General features: G+C 51.2%; 1 protein-coding gene across 4 annotated transcripts in view; it reads right to left on the minus strand.

Moving 5' to 3' along the window:
- The window catches only part of LOC137314026 (NACHT, LRR and PYD domains-containing protein 3-like), a 64,936-nt gene extending 59,949 nt beyond the window's left edge, over window positions 1–4,987 (minus strand). For all 4 annotated transcript variants that reach the window (XM_067979728.1, XM_067979724.1, XM_067979723.1 and 1 more), the window contains exon 1: window positions 4,584–4,987. The gene's annotated coding sequence lies outside the window, so the exon portion shown is untranslated. The remainder of the gene's footprint in view (window positions 1–4,583) is intronic.
- Between the last annotated feature and the right edge of the window lie 5,730 nt (window positions 4,988–10,717).

Below are 10,717 nucleotides of genomic sequence, written 5' to 3' on the forward strand. Positions count from 1 at the left end.
TCCTATCAACCTCATTCACATCCGCCTCCTTCCCTTCTCACTCAAATTCACCTCCCTCTACCCTCACTCATATTCCCCTCCCTCCACGCTCAATCATACATCCTCCTGTCTCCACCCTCACTCACATTCCCTTCCCTCCCTTCTCACTCACATCACCGTTACTGCACCCTCATGAATATCCCCCTCCCTCCACCCTGACTCACATTTCCCCCTCACTTCACAGGCACTCACACATTTCCCTACCTACGCCACCCCCCACACACAACCCCCTTCCACAACACTCACTCACATATCCACCTCCCTCCACCCTCATTCACATCTCCATGCCTCCATCCTAACTCATATAACCACTCCCACTACCCTCACTCACACATCCCCCTCCCTCCACACTCACTCAGACATCACCGTCACTCCACGCTCACTCACACATTCCCCTCCCTTCACTGTAACTCACACATCCCACTCTGTCCACTCTTATTCACATACTCCTCCCTCCACCCTGACTCACACATCCCACTCTGTCCACTCTTATTCACATACTCCTCCCTCCACCCTGACTCACACATCCCACTCTGTCCACTCTTATTCACATACTCCTCCCTCCACCCTGACTCACACATCCCACTCTGTCCACTCTTATTCACATACTCCTCCCTCCACCCTGACTCACACATCACACTCTGTCCACTCTTATTCACATACTCCTCCCTCCACCCTAATTCACACATCCCACTCCCTCCACCCTTATTCACATACTCCTCCCTCCACCCTAACTCACACATCCCACTCCCTCCACCCTTATTCACATACTCCTCCCTCCACCCAAATTCTCATATCCCACTCCCTCCACCCTTATTCACATACTCCTCCCTCCACCCTAATTCACATATCCCACTCCGTCCACCCTTATTCACATACTCCTCCCTCCACTCTAACTCACACAGCCCACCCTCACCCACATCCACCTCCCTCTACCCTCACATATACTTCCCCGTCCCTCCTCCATCAATCACATATTCACCTCGCTCCACCCTCACTCACGTCATCCTCTCTCCAACCTCACTCATACATCCCCTCCCTCCACACTCACTCATATCCCCTCACAGTCATTCACATTCCACTCCCTCCACCCTAACTCACACATCCCTCTCCTTCCACCCTCACTCACACATCCCCCTCACTCCACGCTCACTCACACATCAAATTCCCTCCACCCTAATTCACACACCCCACACCCTCCATCCTCATTCACATTCTCTTCCCTCCTCCCTAACTGAAACATCCCACCCTCAGTCAGACCCCACCATCCACCCTCACTCACATCGCCGCCCTCCAACCTCACTCCCATTGACCTACCACCAACCTCGCTCACATCGCCCTCCATCCACCCTCACTGACACATCCCCATCCACCCTCACTCATAAATCCCATCCCTCCACCCTTATACAATCATCCCACTAACTGCACACTCAAACACACACCATTCCTCCAACCTTATTCACTCATTCCCCGCCCTCCACCCTCACTCACACATCCTCCTTTCTCTACCATCATTCACTCCTAACCCTCCCTCCATCCTCACTCACAAATCCTCCTCCCACCACTCATCCATCCTGAGTCAATCACACATCCACCTCCCTCCAAACTCACTCACACATCGTCTGCCTCCTCCCGCAATCGCATCCCGTCACCATACCCTCACTCACACACGGCCCACCCTCCACCATCACTCACACATCCATCTCCTTCCACTGACACTCACACATCCCTCTCCCACCATCCTCACTCACACATCCCACTCCCTCCCCCTCACGCGCAACCCCTTCCCTCCATACTCACTCACATCCCCTCCCTCCACCCTCATTCACATCCCTCTATATCCATGTTCACTCACTCATCATCCCTCTAACCTCAATCACACATCCCACGTCGTCGACCCTCACTCACATCCCCCTTCCTCCACTCTCACTCATACATCCACATCACTCCACCCTCACTCAGACAGCACCCTCTCTCCACTGTCATTCACACATCACAATTCCTCTACCCTAATTCACATCCTCTTCCCTCCACCCAAAATAACGCATCCACCACCCTGCACCCTCACTCACACGTCCCTTCCTCCACCCTCACTCACATGGCCCTCCCTCCACTATCATTCACATCCCTCTACCTCCACCGTCACTCACACACCCCACTCCGTCCACCCTCATTCACATTCCTCTCCATTCACCCTCATTCAAACATCCTCCTCCCTCCACCCTCACTCAAAACCCACACCCCCAACCTCACTTACATCGCCCTACCTCTATCCTCACTCACATCACCATCCCTCCACCTTCACTCACACATCACCCTCACTCCACATTCACTCAAACATACCCCTCACACCACCCACACTCACACTTTCATCTCGCTCCACCGTCACTCACACATCACCCTTCCTCCACTGTCACTCACATCCCCCTCCCTTCACCCTCGAACACTCATACCTCACACTCCACCCTCACTTACACATCCCCCACACTCCACCATCAGTCATACATCCTCTTCGCAATACACTCACTCACATCCCCTCCCTCCAAACTCACTCACAACCCCTTCCATCCAGCCTCACACACGTCCACCCTTCTACCCTCACTCATACCCTCTCCCACCACCCTCACTCAAACATCCTCTCACTCCACCCTCACTCCCATCGCCATACCTCCACCCTCATTCACATCCCCCAACCCCCACCCTCAATCACGCATCCACCTCCCTTCATCCTCATTCACACATTTCCCTGCCTCCACCCTCTCTCATAAATCCCCCTCCTTCCACCGTCACTCACACATCCCACTCCCTCTACCCTCTCTCACATATCCCACTCCCTCCATCATCATTCACATCGTCCTCCCACCACAGTCACTTACACCCCCCTCCCTTCACCATCGCTCACATCCTCCACCCTCCACTCTCACTCATACTTCTCTCTCTGGGCCCGCCCCGGTTCAATCATGGCCTTTAAAAGGGAATTGGATAAATACTTGAAGGGAACAAAAATTGCAGGGCTCCGGGGATAGGGCAGGGGAGTGGGACTAGCTGGATTGCTCTTGCATAGATTCGGCGCATGGTCGACGGGTCGAATGGCCTCCCTCTGTGTTGCAACGATTCTATGACTTAGATGAAGGGGCCGAGTGTAATGTCTCCAATTTTGCTGACGATAAAAGGTAGGTGGGAAAGTAAGCTGTGAGGAGGACACAAAGAGTCTGCAAAGAGATATAGACAGGTTGAGTGAGTGGGCAAGAAGGTGGCAGATGGAGAAATGTGAGGTTATTCACTTTGGTCGGAAGAATAGAAAAACAGGATATTTTTTAAATCGTAAGAAACTATTGAACGTTGGTGTTCAGAGAAATTTGGGTGTCCCGTTTCATGGTCTGAATATATAGAGAAGAGTTTACACTGAATGTTTCATGGTCTTTCGGACATAAATTGGAACCAACACCTCTTGTACTGAGATCTGACAGATTGTTACCATGGCAGTAGAGGAAATCACTCATGGAAAATAACTGAAACGGAAATGACAAAAACCACCATCGTGTTTAGAGTTTAGTTAAGATGAAGATTAACCCTAAACATTCAGACACTTTTTCTAACCACGAAGCTGCCATTCCAATAAAGATTTTTTTACACCACGAGACCTGATACTGGGAATTTACTGAATGTACCGTCAGTTCGAGCTCGACAGAACATTAAGCAGCACCGCATCTACAGAAGGACATGGATCAAACAGTCACATTATTAAAAACAGACCCCATCTGCTCTGAAAATCAGATTGTCATAAACCATCTAAACATGTAACTGTTAGCAGTGGCCATTTAAATTACTGCCACAATACTGAATTCGATGGCAAAACATCTGATCGTCACATTCTTTATACATCTGGAATGTTACAAAGTTTGGATAAACAACATTTCTGGAAACTCCAGTTCGTGTTTAAAAGGGCTGAAAGACAGTGATTATATTTTCTGCTTAAATCATTATTAGAATACGATTTACGTATCATTTTATCACCAGTTTATATTTAAATTATCATTTAATTCAACTGCAATTCTAAAATCCAGAAATAGATTTACTGATGGGAAATAACATTAAGTTAAATCCAGTATCCAGTTCAGAATTGTAAGATGATTGATTTTGATAGTTGGATATGAAATATATTTGAATTCGGTAACACTGACTGGTACTACATTAATACAGTGTAATATTGATATTATGGGGACCATAAAGGTGGGTTCATTCACAGTTGGTGCTGGGGGCGGGGAGACATTGTATATCTGCTCGGCACTGCCTCAGACTGGAGTCACCTCTTAGATCAAACCCCTTCACTCTAAAACACACACAAGATTCATTTGTGACTGTGTGCTTTGAGACAGAAACTGATCTCACTTCACGTTTCATTGCACGGCCTCATGCTGGATAATTGTACTCTGTGATCAGGCTCTCCCAGTCTCATTCTCACCATTTCCCCATTAGCTTGTAACCTTTGTGGACTGTCCACAGGACCAGTGTTTATCTGAGTAAATGGGACTTTCTCTTACCTTTCTCCCCAGTCGATCGATGGAAGCTCTTTGAATCGGAAGGGTTCTTTCTGGTTGCTGATCTCACAATCCTGAACTGATTCCCCTGCTGTTGTTCCTCAGTCTACAATCCCTGTTTAATTCCAGCTGTGGGCTTTTCCCAATCACTCCGTCATTCACCGGGAGATCGAATTATGGCAGGGCAGAAAATGAGACCAATATTGACGGTGTGAAGGAGAATCGAATCGACACTTTCACTCGCTGCAGAAATGATTGCCGCTCATTGAGTCCGCCCCTTCCATTGGTTCAAAACAAGTGATTGATAGCCCACCCGCCAATCAGGGCCTGGTCCCACACACAGCCCCACGCCCGCTTGTTATGAACCAATAGAATAGAAACTCCCTTCCGATCAGCACTGTGGGAGAACCTTCACCACACTGACTGCAGCGGTTGAAGAAGGCGGCTCACCACCACCTTCTCAAGGGCAATTAGGGCTGGGCAATAAATGCCGGCCTCGCCAGCGACGACGACATCCCATGAACGAATAAAAAATAATAGAAAGGGCGGAATCACTCGCCTCGGTGAATTTCTATTGGAGTTTTTTGAGGATGTCACGAGCAGGGTCGATAAAGGGGAACCAGTGGATATTGTATTTTTAAATTTTCAAACGGCATTCAATAAGTTGCCACACAAAAGTGTGTTATGCAAGGTAAGGGCTCATTGGGTTGGGGGTAATATTGAGGATGGAGCATTGGTAAACGGACAGAAAACGGAGAGTCGGGATAAACGGGTCATTTTCAGGTTGGCAGGCTGTACCTCGTGGAGTGCCACATGGATCAGTGCTGGGGCCTCAGCTATTTACACTATATGTTAATGACTTAAATGAAAGCACTGAGTGTTAGGTATCCAAGTTTGCTGACGATACAAAGCTAGGTGGGAAAGTAGGCTGTGAGGAGGACATAAAGAGTCTGAAAAGGGATATCGACAGGTTCAGTGAGTGGGCAAGAATATGGCAGATGGAGTATAATGTGGGGAAATGTGAGGTTATTCACTTTTGTGGGAAGAATAGAAAAACAGAATATATTTTAAATGGTGAGAAACAATAAAATTTTGGTGTTCAGAGATTTCTGGGTGTCCTCGTACAAGAATCACAGAAAGTTAACATGCAGGTGCAGCAAACAATTATGAAGGCAAATAGCATGTTGGCCTTTATTGCATGGGGGTTGGAGTATAAGATTAAAGAAGTTTTCCGACAATTGTACTGGACTTTGGTGTGACCTCACCTGGAGTAATATGTACAATTTTGGTCTCCTTATCTAAGAAAGGGTGGACTTGCCTTACAGGCGGTGCAACAAAGGTTCACTGGATTGATTCCTGAGATGAAGGCGTTGTCCTATGAGGAGAGATTAAGTAGAATGGGCCTTTTTGCTCTGGAGTTGAGAAGAATGAGAGTTTAGAAGATTGAAAGCGATACGATTCTGAGGGACTTGACAGGGTAGATGCTGAGAGGTTGTTTCCCCTGGCTGGATTGCCTCGAACAAGGAGGCATCGTCTCAGGATATGGCGTCGGACATTTTAGTTTAGGACTGAGATGAGGAGAAATTTCCTCACTCAGAGGTTTGTGAATCTGTGGAATTCTCTCCCCCAGAGGGCTGTGGGTGTTGAACCGTTGAAAATATTCATGGCTGAGATCGATAGAGTTTTGGACTCTTAGGGAATCCAGGGAAATGGAGATCGGGCAGGAAAGTTAATTTGAAGTCGAAAATCAGCCATGATCTTATTGAATTTGGGAGCTCACTGAAGAGGCCATATGGCCTACTCCCGCACCAATTCTTATGTTCTTGTCCTGCATCCATGGGAATGGAGCAGGCAGTGAGAACGGGCGGGGAGAGCGGGAGTGCATCTCTTCACTGACTGAGGCCCGGGGTTCAGGGAGGAGGAGATTTCTCTGAGCTGTTCACTCAATACCGAGAGCCGCCAACACGTTCCCAGGCCCAGAGAGAGGGAGAAGGCGATCGAGCACACACCCCTCACTCCACCCTAACTTCCAGCTCACTCCCTCCACACTCACTCATATTCGAGTCCTTCCATCCTCACTCACATCCCCTCCCTCCACCCTCAATCACATCCGACTCTCTCCATCCTAACTCACATCCCGCTCTGCACGCTCACTCACATCCCCTCCCTTCACCCTCACTCAAATCCCCTGCCGTCCACCCCCATTCACACATCCCCCTCCCTCCACAGTCACTCACACATCCCCATTCGTCCAACCTCGGTCACATCCCACTCGATTCAATTTCACTCAAATCCCCCTCCCTTCACCCACACTCACATCCCCAACCCTCCACCCTCACTCACACCCCCTCCCTCCACCCACACTCACATCCCCTCCCTCCAAGTTTGCTCTCATTCCCCTCCCTCCACACTCACTCACATCCCCCACTATCCACACATACTCACACCCCCTCCCTCCACCCACACTCACATCCCCTCCCTCCAAGTTTGCTCTCATTCCCCTCCCTCCACACTCACTCACATCCCCCACTATCCACACATACTCACACCCCCTCCCTCCACCCACAATCACATCCACCTCCTTCCACGTCCACCCACAACACCCTCCCTCCACACTCACTCCCATCCCAAACCGTCTAATTTCACCCAAATACCCCTCCCTGCACACTCACTCACATCCTGCTCCCTCTTCCCTCATTCACACATCACCACGCATCCCCATCCCTCCATCATCACTCACAATCCCCTCCCTCAACACTCATTCACATCCCATTACCTCCACTCTCACTCAAATACCCCTCCCTCCAACCACACTCATATCTCGCCCTCCACCTTCACTCACATCCCACTCCCTGCACCCTCATTCATACATCACGCTTCCTCCGCAATCACTCACATATCCCAAACTCTCCACCATCATTCACAACTCTCTCCCTCCACCCACACTCATTTCCCCCTCTCTCCACGCTCAGTCACACCCGCATCCCTTCACACACACTCACATCCCCTTCCCTTCACACTAACTCACACGTCTGCCCCCCTCACTCGCAGCCCCTCTCTTCACCCTCATCACATCACCGTCACTCCACACTCACAACTCCCTCACTCGCATACACCTTCCTCCCCCTCAATAACACATCCCCCTCCCTCCACCGTCACACACATCCCATTCGCTTCACCGTCTCTCACACATCCCACTCCCTTCACACTCAATCACGTACCACTCCTTCCACCCTCAATCACATGTCCACCTCCTTCCACCCTCACTCGCACATCCCACACCCTTCATCCTCATTCACATCCCCCACCCTCCACCATCACTCACATTCCTCTCCCTCTACACTCACTCACACAGTCCCCTCCCTACGACCTCACTCACACAGCTCCCTCCCTCCAACCTCACTCACATATCCACCTCCCTCCACCCTTACTCACACATCCCAATATCTTCACCCTCATTCACATCCACCACACTCCACCCTCACTCGTATGCCACACCCAACACACTCAATCACATCCCCCTCCTAACAGCATCAATCCCATTACCCTACAACTACCCTCATTCACACAACTCCCTCCCTACACCTCACTCACGCATCCCCCTCCCTCCAACCTCACTCACACATACCCCGCATTCCAACTCAATCACATATCCACCTCCCTCCACCGTCACTCACATTTCCCACTCCCACTGGCCTCACTGAAATCGCCCTCCCTCCACCCTCTCTAACATCCTCCTCCGTCAATCCGCACTCACATCTCCCTCCTTCCATCCTCACTCACTCAGCCCCCTCACTCCACCGTCACTCACAAATCCCCCTCCCTCCACCTTCACCCATATCCCTCTCACTCCACCTTCACTCACACATCCCCCTTCCTCCACCCTCACTCACACATCACCGTCCTTCCGCCCTCAATCACATCCCCCTTCCTCTACACTCACTCACACATCCAACTCCCTCCACCATCACTCAAACAGCCCACTCCCACCACCCTCACTCATACTTCACCTCCCACCTCCATCACAGAAACATCCCATTCCCTCCACCTTCACTCATACATCACCCTCCTTCCACCATCACTCAGTTACATCCTACTCCCATCATCCTCACTCACGTCCCGCCCTCCATGCTCAATGACATCCCCTTCCTCCACCCTCACTCAAATCCCCGGCCCTCCATCCTCACTCAAATCCCCGGCCCTCCATCCTCAGTCACACATAACCCTCCCTCCACACTCACTCAAACATCCACATCCGTCCAACCTCATTCACATCCCACTCCCACCAATTTTACTCAAATGCCCCTCCCTCCACCAACACTCACATCCCCTACCTCCACATGCACGCACATCCCCGTCCCCCCACGCACAATCACATTACCCTCCCTCCACACTCAATCACATGTGTCACACTCCACCGTTACTCACACATCCCACTCCCTCCACCATCATTCACATATCCCTCTCCCTCCTCTGTCACTCAAACATCCTGCTCCATCCATGCTCATTCACATCACCCTCCCTCCACCCAAACTCACACATCCCCCTCCTTTCAGAGTCACTCACACAACCCCCACCCTCCACGCTCACTCACAAATCCCCGTTCCTCCCCCTTACTCACATCCACCTCCCTTCACCTTCACTCACATATCCCACTCCCTCCATCCTCACTAAAACATCCCCCTCCCTCCACCCTCACTCACATCCACCTCCCTTCAGCTTCACTCATATATCCCACTCCTTCCATCCTCACGAACACATCCCACTCTCTCCACCGTAACTCACACAAACCGCTCCCTCCAACTTCTCCAACACATCCGCCTCCCTCCACCCTCATTCACATCCCCCTCCCTCCACCCTCACTCACACATCCCCCTCCATCCACCCTCATTCACATCCCCCTCTCTCCACCCTCACTCACATCACCCTCCCTCAGCCCTTACCGACATATCGCCCTCCCTCCATCCTCTCTAAAACATTCCCCTCTCTCCACCCACACTCTCATCACACTCCCTCAGCCCATACCGACATATCGCCCTCCCTCCACCCTCACACAAATATCCCCCCTTCAGCCCTTTCAGACATATTACCTCCCTCCCTCCATCCTCACTCAACATCCCCCTCCCTCCACCCTCACTCACACAGCCCCTCCATCCTCATTCACACACCCCCACCCTCCACACTCATTCACATCCCCCTGCCTCCACCTTCACTCTGATCCCCTCCCTTCAATCTCACTAGTATTCCCCTCCATTCCCTCTCACTCACACATCCCACTCCCTCCACCCTCACACTCACCTCACTCCCTCGACCTTCAATGGGACATACCCCTCCCTCCACTCTCACTCACACATCACTCTCCCCCAGCGAGTGAGGCTGTAAGGAGGGAAATGTGTGGGTGGAAGGAGGGGGATATGAGTGAGGGGGATGTGAGTGCGTGTGGAGGGAGGGGTATGTGAATGAGTGTGGAATGACGGTGACGTGAGTGAGGGTGGAGCGAGGGGGATGCAAGTGAGGATGGAGGGAGTTGGTTGTGATTGACGGCGAAGGAATGGGGCTGTATGAGAGAGCGTGGAGGGAAGGGGATTTATGAGTGTGGGTGGAGTGAGGGGGATGTTAGTGAGGATGGAGGGAGCTGGTTGTGAGTGATGGTGGAGGTATGGGGTGTGTGAGTGAGCGTGGAGGGAAGGGGGTGTGTTCGTGTGGGTGGATCGAGGGAGATGTGTCAGTGTGGGTGGAGGGAGGGGGATGTGAGTGTTTGTGAAGGGATGCGGGTATGACTGAGCGTGGAGAGATGGGGAAATGAGTGGACGGAGGGGGTTGTGAATGAGAGCGGAGGAAGTGGGATCTGAGTGATGGTGTAGGGACGGAGTTATGAATGATCGTGGAGAGATGGGGATGTGTGAGTAATTGTGGAGGGAGGGTGATATGTGAATGGTGGTGGAGGGAGTGGGATGTGAGTGCAGTTGGAGGGAGGTGGATGTGATTGAGCGTGGAAGGCCGGATGTGAGTGAGGTTGGAGCGTGGAGAATGTGAGGGATGGTGGAGGGATGGGGATACGTGGGTGATTCTGGAGGGATGGTGATGTGTCAATGAGGGAAGAGGGATGGGATGTGAGTGAGGGTGGAGGATGGGGG

The sequence above is a fragment of the Heptranchias perlo genome, unplaced genomic scaffold (assembly GCF_035084215.1).
Source record: "Heptranchias perlo isolate sHepPer1 unplaced genomic scaffold, sHepPer1.hap1 HAP1_SCAFFOLD_50, whole genome shotgun sequence".
Lineage (NCBI taxonomy): Eukaryota > Metazoa > Chordata > Chondrichthyes > Hexanchiformes > Hexanchidae > Heptranchias > Heptranchias perlo.